We start from the raw sequence: 17,428 nt of genomic DNA on the forward strand, positions 1-17,428 counted from the left end.
AAGCAAACAGCCGAGTGTGACCCTCATAAATATTTTCAATCATTGTATTCTATTCTATAATCTATACACAATTTTTATTTCATAAATTTACATTCACATCTAACTAACTATGCAAGTAAGGCATGTTACCATAACTGATCTTTTTTCTTTTCTTGCCAAATTTAGTAAAAATTGTCATAAAAACTGAAATGTTTTATTAAACAGAACATACAAAGCAGATGATGTTCATCACTAGAGCAGTTTACTAGTTTTACATAACAGCAACTCAACACAGACTGTTTATTAAAGCCTAAAAAGTATCAATTGAAACAGAAACAGACAACACAAGAATAAGGGACATTAATATTTGGGAAATTTCCTTAGCTGAATATGTGTTTCAAGCTCGGACATGCGGTCCGTAATCTTCCCATGCTCGTCGAGGTTACCTATTTCGATCCCATATAAAAAAAGGTATCGAAATATAAGCATTTCTATAAGAAAGTAACATGTTAGAAAAAAAAAAAGCAAACATAACTACCTTTTGACAAAAGCGGACGTCTAGTGTCTCCAGCATGTTGCATTGCGATATGGCGGATTCAACTGCTTCTTCGCTAATATTGCACGACTGGTAGAGACACGGAAATATGAATAAATATCAGAAAATGAATCACACGTAAGGCTTACCGGTTTGGCCCACTGGGTTAAAAAGATAAAAGACACTTATATAGCTCATAAATATTATCGATATACATAGTTGCATATCCTAAAAAACTTAATAATAAATGTTAAACGGCCAATTAACCGTCAGCCAGATCCAAAAACTTTCAAACCATCAAAACCGAACCATGAACTAAACTGTAAATATTTCAAACCCGCTAAGTGGTTTGGTTCGACGACTTATGAGAACAAACATGATGCATACCTGCAGAAAGAGGCTAGTTAATCTTGGACAATCGAGCTTCAAGATTTCCAATGAGCTGCAGTTGCTGAGGATGCAAGAATGCATATATTAGCTTCTTAAGTTATTTGAATTTTGAGCATTCAACAATAAAATATAATACTAGATAAAGAAGAAAGTCTCACCTTAGATTGAGAAAGCATAAATTAGAACAAGCCACATCAACTTCTTTCAAGTACGCAGATAGTGACATATTTAAGGATGACAAGTTTGAAAACAGAGCAACCGACGAGATGAGTACTTTCTTGATATTTGGACAACCGACACAATTGAGATTTTGTAAGTATCGTTCAGGCTGCTCAGAGGCCATGGAGGATAAATGCACCCGATCAACACTGAAACTCCAGTTTAAGTCATGCATATTCACACACCCGTTCAAACTGACATGAGTTAAATGAGTACAGCGAGCAAGAAGCTCCTCTATGGAAGCTTGACACAAGCTCCCATATGACAAGTCCAGTTCCCGAAGAGTCGGGAGAGCCCCGTCTTTGTAAAGTGGTTCAAGTGATGTGTCTGTGAGATACTTGCAAGCCTGCAATTTCAAAACCTTTAACCGCAAACAGGAGTTGAATACAGGCTGCAAGTTGGTTAAAAACGTGTAGGAAAGATCAAGCGATGTCAAATTTGGAAGCCGACTTAATGATAAGAGTCCTTCAGAACCGACAGATGGGCATGACATTAGAATAAGTGATTCAATGAGGGGGCATGAAGCAGTAGTTGCAGATAAGCAGTCGTCCTTCAGTTGGCTGTATAGTGTGGATCATAAAATATTAGAAAAATATTATTAGCTGGTTACAGTAAATGGGTACAGAAAAAGAAGAATGAATTTAATGACCTGCAAAAAGAAGCATCTAGAGATGTTAACAGAGGGCAATTTATAAATGCTTCTGATATGACACCGCACCCTTTCAGTTCAAACACCATGTATGGTGCTTCAATCTTGAGTGCATTTAGTTTGGGACATATACCCAAATTAAGAGATCGAAGGCCAACCTGCAAAAAGAGCCAAGAAATTTATCAGATATGCAATCAGTGATTAAATCATTATATAACAATCATGAAACCCTTCTTCTGACTAGATACTGCAACAATATGATAAAAAGTCATAAAACCACTTAATGAGATGCATAAAGTTGAATATTTGTAATATTAAATCAAGATGTCATAACAGAATATACGATTGGTTCACTTACTGGACTCAAGATTGCTTTTTCAAGGTGATCGCATCCACCCAAATACACTTGCTCAAGATAAGGGCAGGTTAGTTCAATAGAAGTAATGGCACGACAACCAGCAAGAGAAAGACTAGTTAATGATTTGCTAGAGAATTCAACAGCTGTCAAGCTCTGAACCAATGAGAAACCAATCAGTATATAAAACTAATGCTTATAAAAGGTCAGTAAGTGCAATCAAAAGCAAGTTAAAATGTTCAATACCTCGCAGTTGTCAAGAATCAATGATTTGATTATGGGGCATCCACTGCCATCACTAAAAACTTCACAGATCGAATTTGTCAAAGATTCACAGTCTGTAAGGTCAACTTCTTGTAAACCCTGACATTGCAGCTCTAATGAAGTTAAGCTTTCCTGTTTTTGCAAAACTAGTTTCTGCATACATATAACAAAAATTCAACATTGCAGATTACACCAGAAACTAAAACCCAAAAGAACAAGTATAATAACTAACTACACCATACTTGCAGTGACTTTGATACAATGTTGATTCGCTGGAGTGAAGGACAATTAGAGACTTTAATGGATGATAATACCGCACTTCATAACTCAAGTCCACAAATCTGCAACCACAATAGCAATAAAATTAACAATACATTAATACTGACAGAATATGTTCTCTTATAAAGGATTTGTAGTTTGGTTTAGAGTTTTTATACTTGCGACAGTGTACAAGTCTGATAGTCTGCAAGCGAGGAAGATCCAAGAAGACTGATGTCAATAAACTGCAATTATCAAGCTCCAAAACCTGTGAGGAAAAAAGTAAATGAAACAGTTGAAAGTTGAAAAGGTTAACTGCCAGTTTTGAATCAAGTCATCAACAGAGAAGATTCTCACCTCTAGCATATAGCTATGTGATATGGCAGCCATAGAAGCTGAAGTTATGCCTTCACAGCTATGAAGCTTGAGAACCGTAAGCATTGTCAACCTTACAGACTTCAAGCAAACAACGAAGGGTATATATTATCAGCATTAATGATTCACTTTGGATGATAAACCAAACATTAACAGACAAAAACTACCTCAAGAGTAATGTTTGGACAGTATGATGCATTCCGCACATGAAGATTGGGACAACTTGAGGAGATTTCACGTAATGTTTCATCACTAACACAAGAACAGTTTGACATGTCCAAGGATTCCAAGAGAGGACATGATGTCACTGCTGACCTAATTGCAGCATGTAGAAGCTTATGACAAGATGCAATATCCAGATCATGCAGAAGAGGGCAGTTCAGTACAGCATGTGCCATGCTGCTTCTTTTCAAGGACAAAGTCTGAAGTTGAGGACACCTGTCAAAAAGATTAACACTTTACAAAATTATTTCATGCAGCCATATACAACTCTGCTAGTAGGATATATTATGATTTAGATTTATATTCATCACATGACAGAAATACGGACCACACGGCATTTCACAATTTGAATGTGTTGCAAACTATCATGGTGTATTGGTATCTCCTGAATGCCATTACCAAGAATGGCATCACTCACAACCAAACTCTTCAATGAAGTGCAATCAGTTAAAGCTTGGAAAAATGTCTCCCCTAACTGTCCTTTGCCCAAGGTTAAGAACTCAAGATTACTGGAATATGTTGATTAAATAACCGGTTACACAACATTTGATAAAAGAGATAAGTGTTGAATGATGAACAGTGATCACCTTAAGGAAGAAATTGCTTGCATCACAAGTGTGTGAATAGCTGGTGACCCATTAATGTTTAATTGAGTGGCATTCGGATAACGGTGACACATATCTTCAACTGCAAAGACGAAATATAAGTAGGATTTGGTAATTGACTAGGAACTAAATTATAGCACAACATTTAACTGTTTGGTATTATAGCTACAATCGATGTTGCCAGAATCTAAAATTATGTGTCTCGATTCATTTGATGAGAAATATGGTAACTAGTTGATAAAACATAATTTTGTCTAAACTGTCCTTGTATCAGGAGATCATTTCTTTCAAAGTGAAAAGGCAAATACTTTACCCTGAATTCTTAGTTAAAAACGAACCAACTTGACAACAATAACGCGCCACAATCATACATACACTCCGAGCACACCAAAAACCAATCAAAAGGTAATATCAAATCGATTGGGCTAAGATAAAAGGGTTTTCATTACTCAAAAATATGTCTTTACTGTGAATGATTCTCCTTACAAAGTCAACGCATTGCATATGAATCCAGGTAGTAGTCAATTTTTGTTTAGATGAGGTTCAACGTGATTGTTAGTTTGTTACTCTATCACAACTCGCAAAGGTTGTGCTATAACTTAAATAATAAGTGGCGGGAAGTTCTGATGTATTTTTCATAGCAAAGTCAAATGAAGATTTAAATAGCACTACTACTGAAAATCTAAACCATCTATAGAAATGCAACACGTTTATAAAGACTAAAGATGTGTTGTATGTCATAGTTTTGTCGCACGTGTATATATCATTTAAAAGTATTTGGTCAAAATTGACAAGCACGTGAATGTCTTCATTTGCTTAGCATTGTATTTCGTGATGTAAGAAAAGTTTGTTGATGGGCATGTGCCCATTTTTTAACAACAATTTGGAGGTTGCAAAAAATTAGCTCCTTGTGTCTTACTATTGAAACATCTAGCTCCTATTTAATGATATGTATCACTATTGAAGATATCTCTATTTGTGTACCACCTCTTATGCCCTAATCTGGCATGCATGATATAAAGAATACTAAGAATACTAAACATCTTTACTAGTAATAATATATATGATTAAACAAACTAAATGTTTCAACATTTAAGTAACTCGGACTTTGTTATAAAAAATAGGTCAGCCTTCCAACCACCTATCATTTAAGTTATAACACAACCTTCGTCAGTTGTGATAGACTAGCAACAATCACATTTATCCTCACTCAAGCAAAAAATTACTACTACTTAGAACCATATTAACATGCTTGAAAAGGAAATTATCTACACTAACAACACCTATCTTTGAGTATTTTGAGTATTGAAGTCATGACAACACTTGTAGCTTAGCCCAAAAGGCAGGACCATGCCCTTGATTTGATACCGTAAGCTAAGCATTTTCTTAATCAAAGCGGACATGTGTTCTGCCAGAGACAATCTCATTTAGTAGCCTCTAGTTTAGGTTATTTTGAATCTAACTTTGCAAACCTAAAAATTTTTCTCATACATCAATACATAGATAACCAAAATAGAATGAAGCTTCCTTACACTGTTGTGGAGATATGTTCTTATTCTCAAAATCTAAAAACCTCCAAAAGTCTTCATGTGCACTAGCTGTGCGCCACTGCCTGCAGACCTTAGCTGCTCTACAAAGATTATTTTGGTCCATGAAAGAAAAAACCTAACAAGCCAGAACAATAATCATCAGCTCAAAGTACCACAAGAATAAAACAAAGAATAGAGAAGATGAATTACACAAGAGCAATATATACCGTATGCAACAAGTCATCTGTAAGATCCATTCGAATCTCTTGATCATCCGCTTCATGACTTGCATTCTCATCTTCCTCCATTGGACTCCGATCATCAACATTATCATGCAATTTCTCATATTCTTTCTCCGTTAGTCTAAAAGGCATACTTTCTTGAAGAAAAGCAGCTCGAAGAAAGCTATCACTATCCCTGTAAATGAATTACACACAGTTACCATTTAGAAACCGAAACAAAAAGAATCGCTTAACAAAACAAATTTAAGCATAGGGGTCGCTAAACGTGTGGCAAGTAATATGCAAGATCAGCCAATTCCGATAAAATTAACATTTAACAGTAAATTACTAATAACATAACAAATTTAAGAAAGAGGCGTGAGCTCACGGTGCGTTAGAGTGAACTTTGGGACGTTTACTATGAGAATCCCGATCCGGACCGCCTCGTTGAAGCAGTGGCACAGCTGACGAACTCGAAGGCTCTAGTCCGAGACTCAAATTCAAATCGACCTCCGCGGCCGCACTTTTTGAACCGCCCTCCCCTAGCCGCAATAGCAATTCAACTCCGTCTTTGTCGTCTTCATTCATCGGATTCCCAAACCCTAATTCCTAATAATTCCCTATATCTTCCAACGTACCCTCATCATAATCAGAATTCCCCAAAATACCCTCAGTCTCCACCATCTTATTAGACTCGTCTTCTTCGCCAAAACATAAACAACACCAAATCCTCATGCACAACCAAAAAGCCCCAAATTTGGACACTTTATTTAGAAAACATCAAAACCCTAGGTTAAGATCTCACGTACGATTCCACAAAAACCCAAATTATTACACGATAAATTCAACCAACAAGAAGAGATCAATTCGCATTGCACAGATTAATTAACAAAATTGACTCATACGATCAACGTAACAGAAGTGGATGAAGAGAAAGAGAAGGTGGGTTTCGGGTACAGATCAGATCGGATCTTGATCGGGTGGTTGATCTTCTTGTCGTAGATGGTTAATCGGCGGGTTGAATCGCTCGGATGGATAATTGGGGGTTGTTGCTATCAAAGACTGATGGAATCCAATTGAGAATACTCCCGAATATTATTATTATTATTATTATTATTATTATTATTATTATTATTATTATTATTATTACAGTTATTATTAAAATCGATGTATTTACTTTCCAAAATATCTGTACTTATAGTTCAACGATGTAGTTACGTACCTTACGTTTTTTTTTCTTTTTAAGTTTTATTTAGTAACTTTTATTATATATCCAACATAACACCAGATATTACATTTACTCGTTTTAGAACCTGTATTATACACGGGATGCTTAAAATGAAACAAATTTAAGCTATATAAATTAAATAATTAAATTTAAATGAGTGAACTGGAGTTTTCGTCTATGTGTGATTTGTCCAAATCTACGGTTTTAGTCTAATATTTTTAAATTTGTTATTTTTGTCCCTGTGGTTTCATTTCGCTTGCAATTAAACTTGAATTCACTAATCCCATTAAGTCTGATTATTAAATCCATCAATGTGCCCTTCATGTGAGGGACAGTTTTGCCATTTTTCCCCCAAATACACCCCAACCCTCATGCGAGGGGGCTTGCGAATTAGGGCTAGGGTTTATATAGGGAGAAAAGGGAGCTGATGGGTTTAATAACTAGACTTAACGGGGTTAATGAATCCGGATTTAATTGCAAGTGAAATGAAACTACAGGGACGAAAATCGCAAAATTGAAACTATTGGACTAAAACCGTATATTTGGACAAGCCGCATTGACGAAAACCGTAGTTTTTACTCAATTTAAAAATTAACCTATATTTTTATAAAATTAAATGGTTTTTAAGTTCAAATTATATTTTCTAATGGAATATTCATACGATTACGTGGTGTATTCTCACGTTATTTCTTTATAATCACGAAAACGATGCACCTAATGATTTTATAAGTCGTGATTATACTTTTTTTAATAGAATAACGAATTATAACAAAAGATGATAAGATGTTTCATTATGAATGACATAAAAAAAGAGCACCATATATGAAAGTAACATAAATAAAACACGCTTTTGTATTACAGTTTCGAAAAAGATGAATAAAAACACCATGGATTTATGAAGATTGAATGAATATATGAGAATTAAATTGCTATTTATTCATAATTTATTCTTGTCTTTATAAATCTTAGACCTTTAAATATCATTAATTGAATTTTAGCACATCCATCTCATACACTCAAAAGTGTATATAAATTGATTTAATAAAAAAATATAGATCTGATTTCATTAGAGATATGAATATCTTTATTTTATTGACATAAATACCCGCATACTTTTAATCCATACAATTTATGTAATTAGTTATTTAATTAAATAATGGATTGATATGGTTTGATTACACTGATCTAAATATGCTTTCACTAAAATAGAAAAATAGTTTAGGCGGAAAATTTATGCTAGAAATGAATCTCCAAGTAACTCGTGCATCCAATTATTTTCTTTTATTATAATAGGTAGATTCATACTTCCTCTTGAATTGTTGCAAATTTAGTAAGTGTTGTTATTTTGCAAATATGATAAATTAAAAGAAGAAATTAAATTGTTACATTAATAAATAGGAGAGTTTTTGTAAAGGATAAGGAAGTCACTTTGAAATTAGCTTTAGGAACATATGAAGTTCGCTATGTAATGAAAAATTGCATATTTGAATCTTTGATGATGTGACTAGAATTAGAATATTTTCTCCCTCGTAAAGAATTAGAAAGATATAAACTTAATGATATGATAATAGTTTGGTTTTGATCAATAATATGAAAGTCAAATATTTTTAGGCATAATTTTATCTAATCTTAATAATCAGGTTTGTAAACAAACCAAACTTAATTGAATAAGGCATTGTTCATGTTTGTATGTTAAGTTTTATCGGAAAAAACAAATGATTCAAAAACACATAACCGAACATAATTTATTGTTCATGCTCGTTCGTTAAGGAACTGAACTTGTTCTTGAGTGGTTGACGTACGAAAATGAACATAAACATTGTTTTATTTGATTTGCCTAGCCGAGAATGATCAATGACTATCAAGTTTGTGTTTGCATCTTTTTTATCATTTGTATTTTTATGTTAATTTACATATAAATTAATTACATAACACTCATGTATATTGTTGTTTTATTGTTAATAATTTCCCTGGAATTTAAATGATAATATTATAAAAGTCATTAATAAATATAAATAAACCTTTAATCAACAAATATTAGTGAACATAAATTGACGTAAACAAACACATTATCGAACGCTCACATACACAATCGAACGAGCATGGACTCTATTCTTGTTCGTTCATTTAGTTAATCGAATGAAATTTTTTGTTCATGTTGATTCGTTTATCAAATGAACAAACATAAACAAACTTCCCATTGAACGGGTCGCCGAACGTTCGTTTCGTTTACAACCCTACTAATAATACTATACTTGAGGGTGCCTAGGCCTGTAAACGAACCGAATGTTCGGTGAACATTTGTGAACCATTTGACGGGAAGTTCGTTTATGTTCGTTTATTTAATAAACGAACGAACTTGAACAAAAAACTTGTGTTCGTTTAATTAAACGAGCGAACATGAACAAATGTTCCGTTCATTCATTTATGTTTATGAACGTTCGTTTATGTTCGTTTATTTATGTTCATTTATGTCTGTTCATTTATGTTCCTTTATGTATTAATAGAAAATAATTAAATATTATCTAGATAGGTCATCTGCTTAAAGGTTTTATATTTGTTAATTTGTGTTCATTTAGGTGCCTTCATTTAAATTCGTTTATGTTTGTTTGTTTCATTTACATTTGTTCATGTCTGTTCGTTTATCTTTGTTCAATTATGTTCGTTTAGATTTTAAACAAACAAATACAAATGTTTCCTTTTAAAATAAACGAACATGAACATAAATATTTATTCAATTAAGTGTCTATGTTCTTTTAAAGTTAAATGAAAGAACACGAACATGCCATTTTTCGTGTTCATTCGATTCGTTTACAGGCTTTCATTATTCACATTGATTAATACATCAGTCTCAATCTCTAGGCTTTTCCGATTTTATTTGTGTTCGTTTGTGTTCATGAACCGTTCGTGAACACATTGATTTCCTTAATGAACGGACACGAACATAAAATCTCGTTCGATAAGTGTTCGTGAACCGTTCGTGAGCACATTATTTTCTTATTGAACGAACATGAACAAGGCCTTGTTCGTGTTCGTTTACAGACCTACGGGTGCCCTACTTAGCGTTGGATTTATTCATAGCACAGTTCTACAAATCAGAGTTAATAAAAACTTTTGCGGAATATTAAAATTACACAATTCGTTAGATAGATATTCAAATCTTGATTTAAACAATACATTCAAATTACTATATATATTAAAAGAGAACTTTTGTATGCATTGCCTGTTGTATCGTAGCCTGATTTTGTTGTACAATCTTCTTAGTCTTTTATTTACGCACTGAGTGTTTATTCTTTGGGCTTTGCGTTTTGTAACCCTTATATTATATTGTTCCTGGCTTTTTACTTAACACGTTGGCATGACACGTGGTGGTGTTGGAGCCAGCAGAACTCATATGCTATCTCCCTTGCCTTTTTAGTTTTCAGTTTTTCACCATCACTCCGGCACCGATTCCTCTATCACCATGCTCCAGACTTCTCCACCGTTCGACCTCCGGCACCACTGTTTTCAACCTTGTCTACTAGTGCCGGGTTTCATTTTGAAACCCTAGGTAGCGGTAGTGTTGTTGTGGTTGCCTATTGCGTGATGGCGGCGTCGCGCAGTGTTTTTCATGTTTCGTGGTGCTGCGACAGAAGAGGGTGCCGTTGCCGGGTTCTTTTTTGAAACCCTAGGTGGCGGCGGTGGTCCGGTGGCCTTTTACTGTTTTTTTTAATGACGATTTCAATGGTGGCTTGGCCGTGACTTGCTACTCATCTGTTTTGAACCATTTCTATGGTTAGTGAAGTATTTATTTTGTATGGTTTTGGTTGGTTATTTTACTGTTTTGGTTATTGGGATTGCTTATTTTGCCTTAAAAAATTGTTATGATTAATTGTTGGAGTTTTATGGGGTGTTTTGAAACATGGGAAATTCATAACTGGCATTCATAAATTTTGCCAAAATCATGACTCTATGGAGGCTAATGGTTTATGTTATTCTCCTATTGTCGCTTAAATCCTTTGTCGAGGCGATAATGACGCTTTGTTATTTGGAATGGCAATGTATGTTGCAACTATAACAGAGATCTGAGCTACGCTTCGAGTTTTATTTTAGTTTGGTTAGGCCAAAAGTATTCTTGATTTAGTAATTAGTATGCAACATAACTACTGGCTTCCTTGGCTTTGTTTGACTTTAAAGAGTCAAAGTTGGATTCTTGTTAACGGGTCAAAAACATAAAATGGTGCACAAATTTACTGCTGAATTTGAGTCACGGACTTCTGAGCTTATTGTTGTGTAATGACTATGATGAGCCTGTCAAACATCGTACAATGTACAAAGAAGTTGTACCCACAAGAAAACCAATTCTTTTGATAATAGAACAAAAGCAGCACAACTGAAGCCACATTCAATTTTGTACTATGTTACATGGCACTATTTTTAGAAAACTATCATCCCCTCTATTTCTCTTTTACCATTATTATTCTTCTTTGAAATTCAAAGAAGAATTTATCTTCTCCCTCCCTCTCTCCCCCTCATCTCTATCTTCTTTATTTTTCTTATTGTTACTATTTTGTCAAAAATTAAGGTAATCAAGTTGTTGTGTAACACTAGTTGTACTATCTTTAAGGTTTCTTTTATTCTTGTTTATCTTCTTCATTTACATGGTTGCAAAGCCATCATATATTCATGTCAAGGATCCCACATAATCTATACACTATGGTGTTTGTTGTGGAGGAGACAAAAAACTAAAGGTTGGAAGATGATCTTCAATGGTCACACCTTAACAAAGTTCTTACATTCCTTGTAACTTTATGTTTTAATTTGATTTTCTCTTATATCATAACCATAAGGGTTTGATGATACATATTCATTATATGGTGTATTCATTACCCCATAAATTGCTTATAATTTATTTCCATCAAAATCCATTTCAAAATGTAAAGGACATTACTAATTGTAATGATTCAGAATTGACAGAATTCTTAGATAAAAAAGGTTGAGCCATAACTTTATCATAACAAATTTAAATGGTGAAAGACCAAATCTTATGACAAAATTCATCTAGTTGTGGTTCTAATGACGTTTTATTTGCACTTTAATTCATTTTTATGACTCAATAGTGGTCAAACTAAAATTAGTGTGCAGATATGTACCCTTTTAGAAGAATGACTGTTTTAGCCAATCTCGGGTCCGAATCTGACCAAACTTTCTAAATGAAAGTTGTTCCTAACACATTGATTTAGTTTACTGGAGATTTTTATAATTTTTGGGAATTTTTTTTATATTTTTTAATAATTTATCTATGCTATGACAGCAACTTGTCCAAATTATGTTTTCATCCCTTTTTTCTTTTTTCAAGTACAAGTTATCATATAATCTCACCATTATAATCCTTAGTTAATTATTCGTTAAATACAAACTAAAACTAGCCTTATTACTTTTAATTAGGGCTTACACGTTAGGTCATTCACACGCTTAACCAAGACCTTAATCTTCCAACCCACCAATTTCAATGTGAGTTTACATACCACCTTTTTTCATCTTTATATATTTTGGGGGTAATGTGTATACCTTATGCATTATTTGAATTTTATTACCACATCTATTCAAAACACAATTCAATTTATGTTTATGTGTGATTATTTCATGCTCTATGATTATGCTCTATGTGCTTAAATGCTTATTTTATTGTTTGGTGGTATGGTATCTCATCCTCATTTATTCTCATCTAGTATGATCATACATTTACCCAAGTACGTTGATTTTGTATCAATAGGAACGGGTCCACATCTATATTATTTACATTTTTATAAGAATTGTAATGCTCAACATTGACACATGAATTGTGATTTATCTATACATATCTAAACTCAAACTTATGTATTCTCACCAACATTCGTGTTGACAAACTCTATTTTTATATATGCAACAGGTTTAAGTAGTTGATGTAATCAAGATCGTAGATAGTTAGTTGGCCTTAGGATATTTATTCAAAATATTTATTTGATTTGAATATTGTAATTGTGTACTTGTTTTGATGTTAATGAATTAAATAATTGTTGTCACTTTAATTAGTGTCTATTGAGCTACTGTCCGTTCAATACGTTACGCCCCAGTATGTTCCGCTGCTTTTGGTCGGGGTGTGACATATAACCTCGAAGTACGTGCCACGATCATGACGTTTCAACGTGTTCGTGTCTTGAAGTACGTGTAAATAGTAGAACCTCTGTCAGTTTATTCTCTCGATTACCCGGTGATAAGTAGAAGTGTTGCCTGTGTAAAGCCTAAGCATTTCTTCTATACAAGCTATACAAAGTACGAGTTCTGCCCATTTATTTTATTATATGGCTTAGACCCTAGTCGGGGATATAACCCATACCTTGAACAGATAATAAGTGACATATAGTTTTCATATGACGAGGTTGTAGTTTGAATATTATTTATTTATAAATATGAAGTTTTATAATGTTTCTGATGAAAGAAGAAACCTGGTATATATGCTTCTTCATGAAAAAGAAACGTAGTGTATAAATGATAAACAAAGAAAGGACTAAAAGTCTTATATTTTATAAAGAAACGATTATCAAGGTAAAGGTTATGAGAACAGACTAAAGGCTGAAGCTAGATCGTTGATCTAGTTATTTATAAATGTTATTCTCGTACTATAGGTCCGAGTTAACGATCAAGCATAAATCAGTGAGACACACTGATCAGAACAAAGGTGAATATGTCCAAAATCTTTACAACTTTATAAATCAGGTCTTACAAATGTTTACATAGGATTATGTATCCCTAAAACTTTATAAACAAAGGTAATCGTTGGCTATCAAACTATCGTATATGTTTGTCTGGATCCTTTCATATACGAGTAGACGGTGGGCACATCGCACAACGCCTAATAATGCCTCCGCCACGTTGGGCCGACCTAAGTAATGTCCGAGAGGGAATTATCTTGTGTATATTGGTAGTTGCTAAGTCCTCGAACGTTGCGGTGTTTGCTGAGTGGTTTCAAATTGAGATGGAGTTTGTAATAGTAATTTATACTTTCAGAACTTGGTTATTTCCTAAGCCACGTTGGGCCGAGGCCTACGATGTCTCGAGGGGATAATTAAGTATCAAAATATTTTTGTGTCAACGTGTTCACTAGCATGTGTTGCTAACGTATTTTATAAATTGGTTTACATGTAATCAAGATTAGGTGTTTGGAGATAATGGATAGCCATTAGACGACCTGATGGCTCAGATGAAGCTTTATTAATAAAATAACGTAAATTATGGTTTTGTAATTCAAACACTTTTTTACCAACCTCCGGGTGTTTAATCCTCGTCTTTCGGAATACAATAATATTAAGACTTCTGCTTTGCAACCTTAAACTCTGATATATTTACAAAACAGGTACCAAATAATGGTCACACTCCTAGGCCCTAGATTGGGATGTGACAGGTTAAGATCTTACATACGGTTTGTCACACCCGACCAAAGGCGGAATATGCCAGGGCGTAACGTATTGATTGGACAGTAGCTCAAAAGACACTAATTAAAGCGACACTAATTATTTAACTTCATTAACATTAAACAAGTACACAAATTCAATAAGTAAATACATCATAACTTGTAATTTGAATAAATATCCTAAGGTCAACTAACTATCTTCGATCTTGAATATATCAAATACTTGAACCTGTAACATATATAAAAATAGAGTTTGTCAACACGAATGTTGGTGAGAATACATAAGTTTTATTAGTATCTATATAGGTAAATCACAATTCATATATAAATGGTGAGCATTACAACAATTATGAAAATGTAAACAACTTAATAGATATGGACCCGTTCCTATTAATACAAAATCAATGTACTTGGGTAAATGTATGATCATACTAGATGGGAATATATGAGGATGAGATACCAACCACCGAACATAAAATAAACACTTAAGCACATAGAGCATAATCATAAAGAATGCAATAATCACACATAAACATAAATTGAAATGTGTTTTGGATAGATGAGGAAATAAACACGAGTACAGTTAATAAGGTATACATGCTACCCCCAAAATACAAAAGATGGAAAAAAGGGGGTATGTAAACTCACCTTAACGAGTGGATTAACGAAGATGAGATGACGGTAAATTAAGATAAAAGCGGTTGAGCTACTCGGGATATGTCAACAAATGTTCCTAGTTGTTAACGATAATATAAATTAATTATAACGAAATAATTACAACTGCAAGACTTATAACGGATTTGCGATTCGATGGTGTTTTGAGACTAACAAACTATTAGTTTAATTGTTAAAATAATTTTTTGGGATTATTGTGTGTATATATATATATATATATTGATTATTTATTATGTGTATATTATATTACTATTATTATCATTAGTATTAATATTATCATTTTATATTAATATTTACCTATGAATATTATAACTAAATAACGAAAATTAATTATTTATAGATAAATATCATATAACTTAATTATTGATATATATATATATATATATATATATATATATATATAAGGTTTGGATCAAATACAAATGAAATTAACGTGCTAAACGTGAGAATCAAGTAGAGTAGTTATATATACAAGTAGAGTAATTATGTAATTACATCATAGAGTAATTACGTAATTACTCTATGGTGTAATTACATAATTACTCTACTTGTATATATAACTACTCTACTTGATTCTCATGTTTAGCACGTTAATTTCATTTGTACGTTAACCCTCCCCTATATATATATATATATATATATATATATATATATATATATATATATATAAAAAGAAAAAAGTTAAAGGAAAAATTATTTGAACCTTTAAGATGGTTTGATTCGTTAAGCGGATGGTAGAATATTATTAACATAATTATTTATGTAAGACATATATTTTGTATGTGTGTATATATATATATATATATAAAAGAAAAAAGTTAAAGGAAAAAATATTTGAACCTTTAAGATGGTTTGATTCGTTAAGCGGATGGTAGAATATTATTAACATAATTATTTATGTAAGACATATATTTTGTATGTATATATATACACACACACATTAAGAGTTAATTAAGAAAACAAGAGTTCAAGACAAGAAAACATGAATCTGGTGTTCGGTTTTGTTAAAAAATAGAGTTTCCTTTGAGGATATAATATCAAAAATGCTTAAAAAGAATAAAAAAATAAAAGCAGTCAAAACCGGGCCTTGGGGGTTCGAACCCGCGCCCCATGCCAGTTCAGGTCTTACAAACATACGCTGGTTACAAGGCCAGCGCTCAACTTTGATCAACAGGTGGTTTAGTTAAAATAGATACACTATAACAAATTCAATGCTCTTCACAAATATACCGTAGGGTTGCAAAAAAAATTAATTACTCATTGTAGATTAAAATTGATTTGGGGTTACTGATCTTAGGTTAAAAACGATCTGAATGCATATAACAATTACTCATTTTGAGTTCGAATCAAATGTGTTTGATGGATTATAGTTTTGGCCTAGAACACGAACTTGGTCTTGATCTTAACGGCTTCGTATGGTGAAATTGATTTAGGGGTTTGCTGGGAACTGCTGAGAGGAGTGTGAGGGTTGATTTAATTGCATTTTCGTTGAGTATTTATAGGTTAACGAGTCTTAGGTTAGCCGTGGTTTATATTCAATCAATTTAGCTGTCAATTCGATATTGTTTTCTATGATTGAAGTGTCGGTGCGACGCGTTTAAGGTCAAACCATGATTTGGTAAGATCAATTTTGTTAATTAAGCCAAAAATTAAGGTTCAAGAAACAGGGAGGGTGTACGGCGATGGGAGGGTGAGGGAGGAGGGATAGAATTCTTTTTTTTATTAATTGCAATATGGTCCCTGGTGTTTGAGTGTGGAGATGGAAGTGGTAAAAATAAAGGTTAGGGTGATTTTCGTATAAGTTTTACAGTTATAATTATTAAACCGAGTGTCAGGTAATAATCAGTAATCGAAATGATAACCTATTGATGAATAAGGATAGTCCGGGTAATAATGACGATAAAAAGAATTTTAAACGGATCGGGTTTTCGGGCTTGAAATTTGACGAATGTTACCATATTCACAACTTTTTGGAAATTTCATCCCGAAATTAAAGAAAAACATAACGTAAAGGATGGAAATAAGGGTCAAGAGTGAAATTTTCGTAATTACATGTATATTTTTATTTATAAAAATAACATAGATCTTCGTGTGGCCCGAACAACACCACAAACGGAAAATATGATAAGGACACTTATATATAGGATGTACAAACGGCGTATCCACTATGTCCTTATCACATCGATATTTGTATCGTTACCCAAGTCACCCTAGGTTCCGAGTTATGACACACAACCATATTCACTAGGAGTCCCATGCAAGGATTTTGATAATTATGCGTGCACTCATAAGTATTTAAATCGTCGCATGATGCACAAAGTTCGTCCCGTTGTGTGGGTTTCGAAAAACAAGGTAAAAGAAAACTTTTTTAAATCAAAATTTAAATGGAATTAATTAATTGCTCAAGGAAAATGAAACTAAATAAATGGGTGAAATTTGATTATCACAAGTAACTAGTAAACAAATTTGCAAATATATAACGAATTGTTGAA

The 17,428-nt window shown here is 33.1% G+C and overlaps 1 pseudogene across 1 annotated transcript; it reads right to left on the minus strand.

Annotated features, from left to right (window-relative positions):
- Positions 1-218: 218 nt before the first annotated feature.
- Positions 219-6,336, minus strand: LOC143619819 (F-box/LRR-repeat protein 15-like; annotated as a pseudogene). Its single transcript, XR_013151239.1, has 16 exons — positions 5,990-6,336; positions 5,608-5,797; positions 5,384-5,516; positions 3,834-3,933; positions 3,558-3,755; positions 3,192-3,462; positions 3,007-3,105; positions 2,829-2,917; positions 2,634-2,732; positions 2,374-2,544; positions 2,131-2,283; positions 1,773-1,930; positions 1,063-1,683; positions 902-965; positions 518-604; positions 219-425 (listed from the first exon to the last, which is right to left on the minus strand). The product of XR_013151239.1 is annotated as an F-box/LRR-repeat protein 15-like (transcript).
- Positions 6,337-17,428: the final 11,092 nt, after the last annotated feature.

This window comes from Bidens hawaiensis, unplaced genomic scaffold (genome assembly GCF_021521415.1).
Source record: "Bidens hawaiensis isolate Kalapana, Puna unplaced genomic scaffold, B.hawaiensis_p1.1 tig00002507_1, whole genome shotgun sequence".
In the NCBI taxonomy this organism is placed as follows: domain Eukaryota; kingdom Viridiplantae; phylum Streptophyta; class Magnoliopsida; order Asterales; family Asteraceae; genus Bidens; species Bidens hawaiensis.